Below are 15,553 nucleotides of genomic sequence, written 5' to 3' on the forward strand. Positions count from 1 at the left end.
CCTCCGCCTCGGATTCGGCCACCGCACGGCGGTAGGCCGCCTCCTCTTCCGCCGCCGCGTCTTCCTCCTCGCCGCCTCCGCTTCCTCCGCCGCTGGTGCTGCCGATGGTGGCCCTCCATGCCGCCAACGCCGCGCGGTCGCGCTGCCACTGCGCGCGCCATTTCTCGAACGCTTCGCCGCTCATCGGCTTGAGCGGCGGGTCCTGCTTGTACCACCGCCCACCCGCGGCGTACTCCCGGAGCGTCTCCGGCACTACAGCGCGCCGGCGTACTTGCAGGCCGCGCGACGGCTCCCGGCGGCGGACAGCTTGCACTTCAGCCGCCACGCATCCTCTACGGTGTCCGGCGAGCGGGATCGCTTCGATCCGCTCGCCGGCGAGGCGCCACTCGCGGCGGCGGGAGTCCATCCCGGCTTGGGGGTGGAATGCGGCGCGGAGGAGCGGCTAATTGCTCGCCGGAGCGAGGAGGAGGAGGCGGCGGCGCACGGCGGAGCTAGGGTTGCGAGTGAGGGGTTAACCCCTCACTCGCACCTGCGCCCACTATATGTACGGGGCGACGGGGCCGATTTCCCGGGCCCCGTATTCCGCCGAAACGGGGCGGCCCGAATACGGGGCCTGCTAGACGGCCCAAACCGCGCCTGCCCCGTATGTCGCCGGAATTTTACGGGGTGGGCGGGTTATACGGGGCCTGTTAGACATGCTATTACAAAATGAAGATGCCTCTCTGTTATCTGAAAGCCAACGACCACCAGCTCCTTGAGATGGCGGTGGCGGTGCGCAGTTGAGGGCTGCAGCCCGGTATCTCCTGGTCCGGCTCCTCTTCGTGTTTGGGAACATGGACATGGATGCTCTCAAGCAATGGTGCCGCATCGATGAGGAGGTGCGGCCCTGAGCCCGAGACGACATCCCAACAGGAAGGCACGTCCGCAAGCAGCAGCCTCCTGACATTGGCCATCGTACAGACGGGATTCTTCGGGCGATCCACATACTCGGCCCAGCAGAACCGCAGCGCTAGGTCCGTCATGCGCGATCGCGGCTTCAAAGAAGAGCATGAGTATGGTAGTGATGTTTTCCAGCTTCAAGTGATAATAGGAAGAGCCTTCAGGTTGCTGAACAGAGAAGACGTAGCTCGCGTGTTCAAGGCAAGGGAAGGCGCCGGAGGTCGACAGAAGGCTGGCGTGCAAGACGGCAAGGCTCCGGAGCTTGGGGAGAGAGCGGAGCTCGACTACCATGAAGGGGCTGTCCACGACAAGCTCCCTAATTTGTGACATGGGTGCATTGAGTATCAGTGAAAAGGCTCTACTTTCGTACAGGCAGGAGATGATGTGCAGAATTTGCAGCTGCGGGCACGCGGCGATCACACTCTGGTAGATGGTATCGGGCGTTGATTTGGGCAAGTCTTGCAAGACGACACTGCGTCAGGTACCCAGATTGCCGGCACAAAAAAGTGCCGGCAAAGGTACCAAAAGTGCCGGCAAAGGTTTTTCGAGGCAAAAAAAAAGTGCTGCGTTTATTCCAGTCGAGAATGGTCTTTGCCGGCACTTTTCGTGAGATGCCGCGGTATGTTATTCCAGGCACATATACAGGTGCCAGTAAAGGCTATTTCAGGCATACCAGTTTGTGCCTGTTAAGAGTTTTGCCGGCACATTTTGATTGTGCCGTGGAAGGTTTTTGCCGGCACTTCATGAAGATGCCGCCGAATCTTTTTATGGCACAAGGTGGTTACGCCGTGGAATCTTTTTCTGGCACAAGGTGGAAATGCCGTTCAAAGCTTTTTCCGGCATTTCTGCAAATGCCTCCAAATTTGTTTTCAGGCATATATGCCAGGCAAATTTTGAATTAATGTACTGGCAGCATTCAGTCATAAACAAGCATTCAGTCATAAACAGAATTCAGTCAAAAGCAGAATTCAGTCTTAAACATGATCATCCAGCATCAGATAACTTACAAGCATTCAGTCATAAACAGAATTCAGTCTTAAACATGATCATCCGAAGCATCGGATAACTTACAAGCATTCAGTCATAAACAGAATTCAGTCATAAGCAATCATAAACATGATCATCCAGCCTGGTCACACATCATCAGCTGGACTGGAGAAGCTATGGAGGCTTTTGACTTGAAGGTGAAGGTTCTCCTACTCTTAGTTCTCGTCGGGGTTTTGACTCGTCATTGAGGTTATCTCGTTCTCCTAATTTCATCCCGATTCGCTGCTTGCTCCTCCAATGTCAACACCCTACCATCCGATCCGGAATGAATGCGCAAGTTCTTGTCCATGCTGCTCACAATTGATGCATGAGTCATGTCCACTTGTTCGGTGCTGACTCGCAAGCATTACCAAACAAGGTTGGATCTTTCACATAGTATATCCGCTTGAGAAATAGAAGTAAGAGAGTCACCGTATGACCTGCAAAGCAATTCATTTCAAACAACCAACCGATAGGCAACAAGCTAGGCTAGGATGATTGGAAAGCATCACGAGAGGTCACTCGTATCAATACACATGCTTTTCCAACTATAGTACATGGTGAGGAGCAACAACACGGTTTGTCGTGCAACATGCATAGATAGTTAAAGCATTAGATAGTAAGGTTGTTTCATGACACTACAGATCGATCATGGTTGTTTCATGACACTACATTACTGATCATGTTTCACATGGTTTTTTTCATGACACTACAGTATTGATCAAGTGATAACTTACATTCTTCCTTGGCCACTGGACTGAGTGTGCCTCAGCTTGACCTAGTAGCGTCATCCTCCCCTTTGCTTGTGGTAACCTCGTGGTTCTCTTCAAGACCATGTTGATCATAACCTCAATGTACTCATCAGTGTCTGCATTTTGCACAGTGCCAAGAGCCACTACTGCTTCACTGGTTGGTGAAGTTAAAGCGACGTCCATCCCTTTTGTCACCTTGACTGTCCCTTTGTGCTTTTTCTTCTTCACCTCACTGTTTTTCATCTTGTTTTCTTGTGCCTTCTCCATTTTGACCGATTTAATGATCTTGTTCACACTAGTCTGTCTCGTAGATAACATATTTTGTTATTTTTTTCTATAAGGCTCGGTTATTGCAATCTAGATGCTTGTAGAGTAATTTTCATTATATGAGGCTCGGTACCTTTGCCTCTAGATGCTTGTAGGTTGTCTTTGAATGATTTCCTTCTTCTTGATTGGTAAACATTTCTTCGTGGCTAAACATAGTTTCCTGGGCTGTAAACGCCTTCCTGGCTATAGGTTGTTTCCTGGGTATAAATTGTTTCCTGCCAATTACCAAAAATGTCACATGCATGTATGATCAGATGGTACCTTCAATTACCAGTTTTAAAAAGTACCAATGTTAGCAGCTCATAACTTTGGTACAGAACTACTAGGTTCCTTCATACTCTTTCTCTCCTTTATTTTTCTGGCTCTTCTATCTTCATGAGTTGTGGTGGCCTGCATTTAAACAATCAGAGCACACAATTAACAGGACCATCTAGTAGCCAAGTGGACATGAAACTGTTGATACTTTACCTTGGCTTGATATCCTCCAACTTCTGAGGTATGACTAGGTTTTTGGCTTCTTTTTGCATGTGTTACTTCAGTTGATCTAGTTTCCTGCATTTAAACAATCAGAGCACACAATTAACAGGACCATCTAGTAGCCAAGTGGACATGAAACTGTTGATACTTTACCTTGGCTTGATATCCTCCAACTTCTGAGGTATGACTATGTTTTTGGCTTCTTCTCACATTTGTTTCTTCAGTTGATTTAGTTTCCTGCATTTAAACAAAATTATCAAATACTTAGCTGCACCATCTTGATAGTATGATTACAATACGGATCATGAAAGAAGAAGCTTGCGTCTTACATTTGCTTTGCAACCCGTAACCTCACTCGCTAGTAACTTTCTCAACATTTGGTTTGGTAACCTACATTAGGCCAATCATATCACAAATTTAGATATCACCGGACCAAATTTATGGAAATATACTCGTTGACTCATGAACGAAGAAGTTGTAGTGTACTCGGATTGTAGGAATACATTCCATTCCCTCTTCACTTGTCTGTCGTTGTCGTTGTCGTTGCTCGGTTGTCCTGTATTTTCCGGCTAGCTTGGTACACTAGCATTAGTTGACTCAACTGCCCTTCTATGATATCGGTCTTTCGCGCCATGTTTTCGACCACAAGCTTTAGGTCTCTCGGTCTCTTTCCTACTCTCTTCAAGAGTCTGCTAGTGCTTGAGCTAGATTTTACGATCCTTTTCCACCAACTACCATGCCTAGACCATACCTTGTTGACTTCTTTGCTTTGGGAAACAATGTTGAATAGAGGTCATTGGGATTTGCTTCCTCCCCATGCAGCTCAGGATTGGCATTAAGTTTGTCATTGATTTCATTCTACAAGGAAATTAGTGTCATGGCAGGTATTGTTGCAAGAACAAGTATGTGTGCTGGCAGTAGTTACTTGAAGGTGAAACTTACAATTTTCCCAGCAGCAAAATCGTCAACTGGCAGTCCTTTGCTATCAGTGTGAGTGATCCTGTACAGCTCAGCCCTCCCAATTTTTTTACCTTCTAGGATCTCCAGAAAATAGTCTTGATGACCCACAAGTATAGGGGGTGTATCGTAGTATCTTCGATAAGTAAGAATGTCGATCCCAACGAGGAGCAGAAGGTGTTGGCAAGCAGTTTCGATGAAGGTTTCACTGTAAATGCTCACAGACAAGTATTCAGGGGTTTTGATGTAACAAGTTGAAATAAGTACGAGTAAGTAAAATGCGAGAGAAATAATTGCAGCGAGTGGCCCAATCCTTTGTAGCACAAAGGACAAGCCGGTTTGTTTACTTATAATGACCAAACGTTCTCGAGGACACATGGGATTTTAGTCTAGTGCTTTCGCTTCATACGGCTAAATAATCTTCATTGTTATGATAAGTGTTGTGTGGGTGAACCTATGCTAATGTACCGCCCTTCCTAGGACTAATACATACTTGTGATTATACCCCTTGCAAGCATCCGCAACTACAAGAAAGTAATTAAGAATAAATCTAACCACGGCCTTAAACTGCGAGATCCTGCGATCCCTCCCGCATCGATATACCAACGGGGGTTTAGGTTTCTCGTCACTCCGGCAACCCCGCAATTAGCAAACGAATACAAGATGCATTCCCCTAGGCCCATAAATGGTGAAGTGTCATGTAGTCGACGTTCACATGACACCACTAGAAGAATAACACCACAACTTAAATATCACACCATTGAATATTACTCAACCATAGTTCACTACTAACATTTAGACTTCACCCATGTCCTCAAGAACTAAACGAACTACTCACGAGACATCATATGGAACATGATCGGAGGTGATATGATGATGAATAACAATCTGAACATAAACTTGGTTCAATGGTTTCACTCAATAGCATCAACAACAAGTATAGATCGATACCGGGAGAGTTTCCCCTATCAAACAATCAAGATCAAACCCAAATTGCTACGGCGGTGACGGTGTCCAGCGGTGATGACGGCGGTGATGATGGTGGAGATGATGATGATGGTGATGGTGATGATGTCCAGCTTGACGTCGGTGACGATGGCGTCGATTTCCCCTCCCGGAGGGAATTTCCCCGACGGATTCCCGCCCGCCGGAGAGCTCTTTTCTCTCTCGGTGTTCTCCGCCCCGCGAGGCGGCCGTAACTCTTCGTGAGGTACCCCTTCCGGCTTAGGTTTTCGGGACGAAGGATTTCGCGAAGAAAAGGAGGCGAAAGGGGTCGTGGGCCCTCCACACCACATGGCGGCGCGGCCGGGGCCTCGGGCCGCGCCGCCCTAGGGTGTGGGCCCACCCCGGCTCCTCCCCGGCTCCTCCTTCCGGCTTCCTCCGTCATCTTGAAAAATAGGATTTTTGGTATAATTTCCTTCCACAGGTGATCTTCCGAAATATTGCCTTCCGACGGTGCTTTTTCCGAGCAGAATCCCGGCTCCGGTGCTTGATCCTCCAATAATGATGAAACATGCAAAATAGATGAAATAACATAAGTATTGTGTCCCAATATGAAATATATCAATGAATAACAAGCAAATTATGATATAAAATAGTGATGCAAATTGGACGTATCAACTCCCCCAAGCTTAGACTTCGCTTGTCCCCAAGCGAAACCGAACTCGATAGACATGACCACATGTTTATGGAGTGAAGAGTCGATAAATAAAATACGGACAAGAAGCATCATATTCATTCACACAGGACATTATAGTAAACAACCTCTTATAACTCATATTGAAACAAGTATAAGGTAATCACAAGTAAAGGTGCATGAGAAATCATCATTGGTGATGGCAAACTTCGTTCTTGGTCAGAGAACAATTAACGGATTATACTTATCTCATTGAGCAGCGATCTCATGTTAAAGTTTATAAGGCACAACTTGCATACTCAATCATAATGGTCTCTTCATAATCATTGATAACTTGCAAAGCTACATTCATTCGGATAAAACTTGTACTAAACAAGGAAGAATAAAAGACATGATGTAGCAAATCACAATATATTGGTTTGATCACAACTACTCAAATGCTTGCTTGAGATGGAGAGAAATAGGTTTACTGACTCAACATAAAGTAAAAGACAGGCCCTTCGCAGAGGGAAGCAGGGATTAAATCATGTGCTAGAGCTCTTTCAGTTTTGAAATCGTACAGAGATAATAAAAGTAACATTTTGAGAGGTGTTTGTTGTTGTCAACGACTGGTAGCGGGTACTCTAGCCCCCTTGCCAGACAACCTCCTAAGAGCGGCTCCCATAATATTTTCATTTTGTGTGGCACTCCTTCCAACCTTTCTTTCACAAACCATGGCTAACCGAATCCTCGGGTGCTCGCCAACAATCTCATACCATGAAGGAGTGCCTTTTTATTTTAGCTTTATGATGATGATGACACTCCCCCAACCTTTGCTTACACAAGCCATGGCTAACCGAGTCCTTCGGGTGCCGTCCATCAATCACATACCATGGAGGAGTGTCTATTTAGTTTAATTTATTTGGGACTCGGGAATCCCATTGCCAGCTTCTTTTTGCAAAATTATTGGATAAGCGGATGAAGCCACTAGTCCATTGGTGGAAATTGCCCAACAAGATTGAAAGATAAAACACCACATACTTCCTCATGAGCTATGAAACATTGACACAAATAAGAGATACTAAGTTTTGAATTGTTTAAAGGTAGCACATGAAGTATTTACTTGGAATGGCAGAAAATACCATGTAGTAGGTAGGTATGGTGGACACAAATGACATAGGTTTGGGCTAAGGTTTGGATGCACGAGAAGTATTCCCTCTCAGTACAGGTCTTTGGCTAGCAAGGTTAATTAGCAAGCATGAGAGTCGAGGGAAACAAACAAATATACATATGATAGAAACAATCATGCATCTTCCTTGTAAGCACAAACAATCTTAACTTCAGAATAATAAGCTATGAGCTAACAAGAAAGACAATGAAACATCTACATGTATTTCTCTTTTCTATTTAAACCTCAAAGTGTTGTTGCTATTGACCAATGCTAAGTTTGCCAAAACCAAATAGATTTATTCAATGCTCCCAAAGTGATACCAATACTAACAACAAGATGAATCATAGAGATTGCAAACTAAAATAAGATGTGCAATATGTAAATGATAAGAATTCTCATTAATATTCCATATCGATAACTCACACCAAGGGATACATAGACAACTAAAGGAGAGATACTTCCAAACGCAACCCATCTTATACGATAACTTCCCTATTCATGATATGACACTACTTGACAATAAAAGTAAAAGATAGTGATAATGTGATACCGCGGCACTCCCCCAAGCTTGGAACAAACCAAGGGGATGCCAATACCGATGATGAATTACTCCTGAGGAGATGGTGGTGATGAATTCCCGTCATCAGACTTCCAAGGGAGAGGCTCTCCATCAAGAAACGACATCTTGGTCTCGGGAATCCTGAAACCGGCAAGCACGGCTTATGTAGTTAAACCTGTTTTCATACTCACAGCTTTGATTCCGAACGTCATAGAGTTGTGCTTGGAGCTTGTTGGTGGTGTCGTGAAGTGAGAGGATGTCGCTCCAAAGCTTTCCAGCTTCCTTCTCATGTTCGAGCAATGAGTTCGGACACAATCTCGTGGAAGATATCCACCTCACGCTCAGCCATCTTCTTGTACTTGAAAACCTCTTGTTCTAGCTTCTCCATCCCGTCTTCCAAGCTTCCTTCTCCTTTAGGACCCCGGACATCCTTGACCTGCAGCTTCTCCTTCAACGAGCAGCAACTCCTTGGGGTGCATCCTCAGCTCCTCCATGTACAAGTTGCCGACATCCTTGCTGGAGCTGTCCTTCGGGGCTTCCGACGAAGACATGATGGCTCTAGATCCGAAGCAATTCCTGGCAGAAACAACTCGAAACAAAACACGTCGAGAAAACGATATACGGACCTCCAGGGGTCCGGGGGATTATATAGCAAAAATTTTCTCGACAAAAGGAAAGTACCAGATCGAACCAGAGTCGGAAAGGGGCGACGGGGCGGCCAAACCATAGGTCGGCGCGGGCCCTGCATAGGCCGCGCCGGCCTATGGTGCCACGCCCTCGTGCGTCCTTTCCACTCCGTTTCGAACTCGTAATTTCTCATATTTTCCAAAAACAGCGAAAATAATGTTCGGAAAGTGAATTGCGTACTTTTCATTACCAGTACTGTTACCTATTCAAAGTCGAGTTCTGGCGGACTGTCAATTTGTCCTTTGATGAAAGCTTCCGGTGTTTCCACTTGAATAATGTCAACATCAACATTATAAGAATCACCCGAGATATAATGCTTGAGTCTTTGTCCATTCACCACTTGCGTAGCATTGCCTTGGAGAGAGCTAATTTTGATTGCCCCTGAACGATACACCTCCTCGACAACATATGGTCCTTTCCATTTCGAGAGTAATTTCCCTGCAAAGAATCTGAGACGAGACCGATACAATAGGACTTTATCCCCAATATTAAAATCTCTTTTGATGATCCTTCTATCATGCCATTTTTTAACTTTTTCTTTAAAGAGTTTAGCATTTTCATAAGATTCACTTCTCCATTCATCTAGAGAACTTAATTGTAGCAACCTCTTATCACCGGCAAGTTTAGGATCTTTATTTAATTCTCTAACAGCCCTATAAGCTTTGTGTTCTAGCTCTAAAGGTAAATGACAAGCTTTTCCGTAAACCATTTTATAAGGTGACATTCCCATGGGGTTTTTATAAGCAGTTCTATAAGCCCATAGTGCATCCTTCAATTTACTAGCCCAATTCTTTCTGGTTTTATTAACGGTCTTTTGCAAAATAGATTTAATCTCTCTATTTGATAATTCTACTTGACCACTAGTTTGAGGGTGATAAGCGGAAGCAATTCTATGATTAATACCATACTTAGCAAGAGTTTTTCTAAAACCTCCATGAATAAAATGAGAACCTCCATCAGTCATAATATATCTAGGTACTCCAAATCTAGGAAAAATAATATCTAAAAGCATTTTTAAAGAGGTCTCACCATCAGCACTTTTTGTAGGTATGGCTTCTACCCATTTAGTAACATAATCAACAGCAACAAGTATATGAGTGTTACCTTCCGAAGACGGAAAAGGTCCCATAAAGTCAAATCCCCAACAATCAAACGGTTCAATAACAAGAGTATAATTCATAGGCATTTCATTGCGTCTGGAGATATTACCAACCCTTTGGCATTCATCACAAGATAGAATAAACTTTCTCGCATCCTTGAAGAGAGTTGGCCAATAAAAACCTGATTGTAGAACTTTTTGCGCGGTTCTTTCTCCGGCGTGAAGTCCTCCATAAGCACTGCCATGACATTTACTCAATATCTCTTGTTGTTCATATTCGGGAACACATCTTCGCATAATACCATCCACTCCTTCTTTATATAAGTGTGGGTCATCCCGAAATAATGCCTCAAATCATAAAAGAATTTCCTCCTTTGCTCGAGCTGAAAAGGTTGGAGGCAAGTACTTGGAAACAATAAAGTTAGCATAATCAGCATACCAAGGACCGTCTCGCGAGCTCACCTTTATCACGGCCAATTGTTCATTTGGAAAACTATCATTAACAGGAATCAGGATCATAAACAATATTTTCCAATCTAGACAAATTATCAGCAACAGGATTATCAGCACCTTTCCTATCTACAATATGTAAATCAAATTCTTGCAAAAGAAGTACCCATCTAATAAGCCTCGGCTTAGCATCTTTCTTTGTCATTAGGTATCTAATTGCAGCATGATCAGTATGAATAGTAACTTTTGAATCAACGATATAAGATCTAAATTTATCACAAGCAAAGACTACAGCTAATAATTCCTTTTCAGTTGTAGCATAATTTCTTTGAGCAGCATCAAGAGTTTTACTAGCATAATGAATAACATTCAGTTTTTTATCTACTCGCTGTCCAAGCACAGCGCCTACAAAGAAAATCACTAGCATCACACATAATTTCAAATGGTAAATTCCAATCAGGAGGTTCAACTATAGGAGCAGTTATTAAGGCTTTCTTAAGAGTTTCGAAAGCTTCCTTACAATCATCATCAAAAACAAATGGTGCATCTTTTTGAAGAAGATTAGTAAGAGGCTTTGAAATCTTGGAGAAATCTTTAATAAACCTCCTATAAAACCCAGCATGACCAAGAACACTACGAATACCTTTAACATCCCTTGGATAGGGCATCTTCTCAATTGCTTCAACTTTAGCTCTATCAACTTCAATACCTCTCTCGAAATTTTATGTCCCAATACAATTCCTTCATTAACCATAAAGTGGCATTTCTCCCAATTAAGAACAAGGTTAGTTTCTTCACATCTCTCGCAAAACTTTATCAAGGTTTCGCAAGCAACTATCAAAAGAATTCCCATAAACGGAAAAATCATCCATGAATACCTCTACAATACTTTCACAAAAACCATGAAAAATAGCAGACATGCATCTTTGAAAAGTAGCAGGAGCATTACATAAACCAAAAGGCATACGTCTATAAGCATAAGTTCCATAGGGACAAGTAAAGGTGGTTTTCTCTTGATCTTTAGCTTTAACGAGCAATTTGTGAAAATCCGTAATAACCATCAAGAAAGCAAAAATGAGTATTTTTAGACAATCTTTCTAGCATTTGATCAATAAATGGTAAAGGGTAATGGTCTTTCTTAGTAACTTTATTAACTTTTCGAAAATCAATGCACATTCTATACCCTACAACTACTCTTTGAGGAATAAGCTCATCATTATCATTAGGCACAACAGTCATACCTCCTTTCTTGGGAACGCAATGTACAGGACTAACCCATCTACTATCAGCAATAGGATATATAATACCAGCTTCAAGAAGTCGTAATACCTCATTCCTTACCACTTCCTTCATCTTCGGAATTAGACGACGCCGAGGTTCAACAACAGGCTTTGCATCATCTTCCATATTAATAGCATGTTGGCAAATAGATGGAGAAATCCCCTTCAAATCATCAAGAGTGTAGCCAATAGCTCCTCGGTGTTTCTTCAATATTTGCAATAATCTTTCTTCTTCAAACTCGTAAGCTTAGAACTAATAATAACAGGATATATTTTCTTATCATCAATATGAGCATATTTAAGATCATCGAGTAAAGGCTTTAAATCAAAAACAGGATCTTCCTTTGGTGGCGGTGTTGTACCCAAATCTTCCACCGGTAAATCATGCTTGAGAATAGGTTGGCGAAGAAAAATTTCCTCAAGCTCATCTCTTTCTTTCCTAAAAATTTCGCTCTCACTATCCTCCAAATGTTGCTCGCAAAGGATTGTTAGGAACAAGAACAATAGATGCACACTCGCTCCATTTTAAAATCATTACTAGGCAAATCAGCTTTATAAGGAGTTTTAGTAAATTTAGAGAAGTTAAACTCATAAGATTCACCAGCAAATTTAGTCAAAATTTTCTCTTTCTTGCAATCTATAATAGCTCCACAAGTATTTAGAAAAGGTCTACCAAAAATAATAGGACAATAATCACTAGCAGCAGAACCAAGTACCAAAAAGTCAGCAGGATATTTAATCTTACCGCATAAAACTTCCACATCTCGGACAATACCAATTGGTGAAATAGTTTCTCTATTAGCCAGCTGAATAACCACATCAATATCTTCAAGTTCACAAGAATCAATTTCGCGCATAATCTCCGTGTAAAGCTCATATGGAATAGCACTAACACTTGCACCAATATCACATAATCCATAATAGCAATGATCACCAATTTTAACAGATAGCATAGGAACACTAGCTTGTTTGGGTTTATTAGGATGTGAAACAATATTAGAAGCATCTTCACAAAAAATAATATGACCATCCTCAACATTTTCAGTCACAAGATCTTTAACAATTGCAACAAGAGAGTTCAACTTTTATTTGTTCTTCAGGTTCTCTAGGTTTCTTTTCACTTTTATGAACCGCACTATTTATAACGAGTACTCTTTCATTTTAGCAGGGAAAGGAGTTTTTTCAATATAAGCTTCAGGAATAACACGATCGCCAGCTTCAATTACAACACACTTATTAATAGATGAATCAATTTTATCTTTATATGGTTCATGATACTTATCAAAATTCTTCTTAGGCAATTCATAATGAGAGGCAAAAGCTTTATAAAGATTTACGAGCAACTTGGGAATCAAGACCATATGTAGCACTCATATTACGAAATAAATCAGTATCCATAAAAGCTTCAATGCATTTATAATCATAAATTATACCCGATTCTCTATCCTTGTCGTTCTCCCAACCTTCGGTATTTTCATGGATTCGATCAAGAAGGTCCCTTTTAAACTCTTCTTTGTTGCGTGTAAATGATCCGGAACAAGAAGTATCCAAGCAAGGTCTTGTCTTGAAAAGAAAGTCTTGCATAGAAATTATCAATAATAACATTACCAGGAAGCTCATGAATGGGGCATTTGAGCATTAAAGACTTCAATCTCCCCCAAGCTTGGGCAATACTCTCTCCATCATGAGGCCAAAAATTATATATGCGATTCCGATCCTTATGAATTTCACTTGGAGGATAGAACTTAGAATAAAACCGGGGCACAATATCATTCCATTCAAGAGAATCCCCATTATCCAAGTAATTTATACCAATGCGCCGCCTTACCGGACAGCGATAAAGAGAATAATTTCATCATCACTTCATCCATAGCAATACCTGCACATTTGAATAACCCGCATAATTCATGCAAAAACAGTAAATGATCACCGGGGTGGACAGCTCCATCCCCTTCATAGCGGTTATCCATAACACGTTCAATAATTTTCATAGGTATTTTATATGGTATCACTTCCTCACCTGGCGCCTCATCTACTACCGTTGCAGTAGTAGTAGATTTCCCAAATAGAAATTGAAGAGAAGAGCTCTCCATAATGACTTATAGCAGCAGGCAGAAATAAAATCAGCACAACAGGAAAGGTTTTCCTTACCAATTCCACTTACCAATAGCGCTTCACTCCCCGGCAACGGCGCCGTGAAAATAGTCTTGATGACCCACAAGTATAGGGGGTGTATCGTAGTATCTTCGATAAGTAAGAATGTCGATCCCAACGAGGAGCAGAAGGTGTTGGCAAGCAGTTTCGATGAAGGTTTCACTGTAAATGCTCACAGACAAGTATTCAGGGGGTTTTGATGTAACAGTTGAAATAAGTACGAGTAAGTAGAATGCGAGAGAAATAATTGCAGCGAGTGGCCCAATCCTTTGTAGCACAAAGGACAAGCCGGTTTGTTTACTTATAATGACCAAACGTTCTCGAGGACACATGGGATTTTAGTCTAGTGCTTTCGCTTCATACGGCTAAATAATCTTCATTGTTATGATAAGTGTTGTGTGGGTGAACCTATGCTAATGTACCGCCCTTCCTAGGACTAATACATACTTGTGATTATACCCCTTGCAAGCATCCGCAACTACAAGAAAGTAATTAAGAATAAATCTAACCACAGCCTTAAACTCGAGATCCTGCGATCCCTCCTCGCATCGATATACCAACGGGGGTTTAGGTTTCGTCACTCCGGCAACCCCGCAATTAGCAAACGAATACAAGATGCATTCCCCTAGGCCCATAAATGGTGAAGTGTCATGTAGTCGACGTTCACATGACACCACTAGAAGAATAACACCACAACTTAAATATCACACCATTGAATATTACTCAACCATAGTTCACTACTAACATTTAGACTTCACCCATGTCCTCAAGAACTAAACGAACTACTCACGAGACATCATATGTAACATGATCAGAGGTGATATGATGATGAATAACAATCTGAACATAAACTTGGTTCAATGGTTTCACTCAATAGCATCAACAACAAGTATAGATCGATACCGGGAGAGTTTCCCCTATCAAACAATCAAGATCAAACCCAAATTGCTACGGCGGTGACGGTGTCCAGCGGTGATGACGGCGGTGATGATGGTGGAGATGATGATGATGGTGATGGTGATGATGTCCAGCTTGACGTCGGTGACGATGGCGTCGATTTCCCCTCCCGGAGGGAATTTCCCGGCGGATTCCTGCCCGCCGGAGAGCTCTTTTCTCTCGGTGTTCTCCGCCCCGCGAGGCGGCCGTAACTCTTCGTGAGGTACCCCTTCCGGCTTAGGTTTTCGGGACGAAGGATTTCGCGAAGAAAAGGAGGCGAAAGGGGTCGTGGGCCCTCCACACCACATGGCGGCGCGGCCGGGGCCCGGGCCGCGCCGCCCTAGGGTGTGGGCCCACCCCGGCTCCTCCCGGCTCCTCCTTCCGGCTTCCTCCGTCATCTTGAAAAATAGGATTTTTGGTATAATTTCCTTCCACAGGTGATCTTCCGAAATATTGCCTTCGACGGTGCTTTTTCCAGCAGAATCCCGGCTCCGGTGCTTGATCCTCCAATAATGATGAAACATGCAAAATAGATGAAATAACATAAGTATTGTGTCCCAATATGAAATATATCAATGAATAACAGCAAATTATGATATAAAATAGTGATGCAAATTGGACGTATCAGACCACAAGGCTGTCCATTGTCATTGAATTCCACATCTATTTTACAGTTTGGATTAACATGTTTCCAGAACCCCTTCAGTAATGTTGGACCTCTATGGGATTTCTCTTCTTCTGTGCCTAAAACCATAATTGTTAAAACAGATTAGATATACTATATTTCTTTCCATTAGATATTGTTAACGTAACATTGATAGATCAAGAATCTAGCCCGGAGTGTTGTTAATTTTAATTGATCCATCTTCATATTCATCACCAGGATCAGTAGTTGCATCACTGTCATAGCCTTCACCATCATTTTCTCTCTGCCCATCCTCAGCACCATCTTCTTCATCATCATCCTCTTCATCACTGTCATCTTCATCATCATCATCATCATCTTCATCTTCCTCTAGTTGTTCATATATAGTTTTATTCTCAACAATCTGAACAAAGGATATTTAAAACTAATAGTTAGCATAGTATCTTGGAATCCTGCAAAACTGGTTGTGTACAAAGGT

The 15,553-nt window shown here is 42.7% G+C and overlaps 1 pseudogene; it reads right to left on the reverse strand.

The window, feature by feature from the left end:
- LOC124697126 overlaps positions 1-15,553 on the reverse strand; it is a 30,518-nt pseudogene that overhangs the window by 7,059 nt on the left and 7,906 nt on the right.

The sequence above is a fragment of the Lolium rigidum genome, chromosome 3, assembly GCF_022539505.1.
Source record: "Lolium rigidum isolate FL_2022 chromosome 3, APGP_CSIRO_Lrig_0.1, whole genome shotgun sequence".
In the NCBI taxonomy this organism is placed as follows: Eukaryota; Viridiplantae; Streptophyta; class Magnoliopsida; order Poales; family Poaceae; genus Lolium; species Lolium rigidum.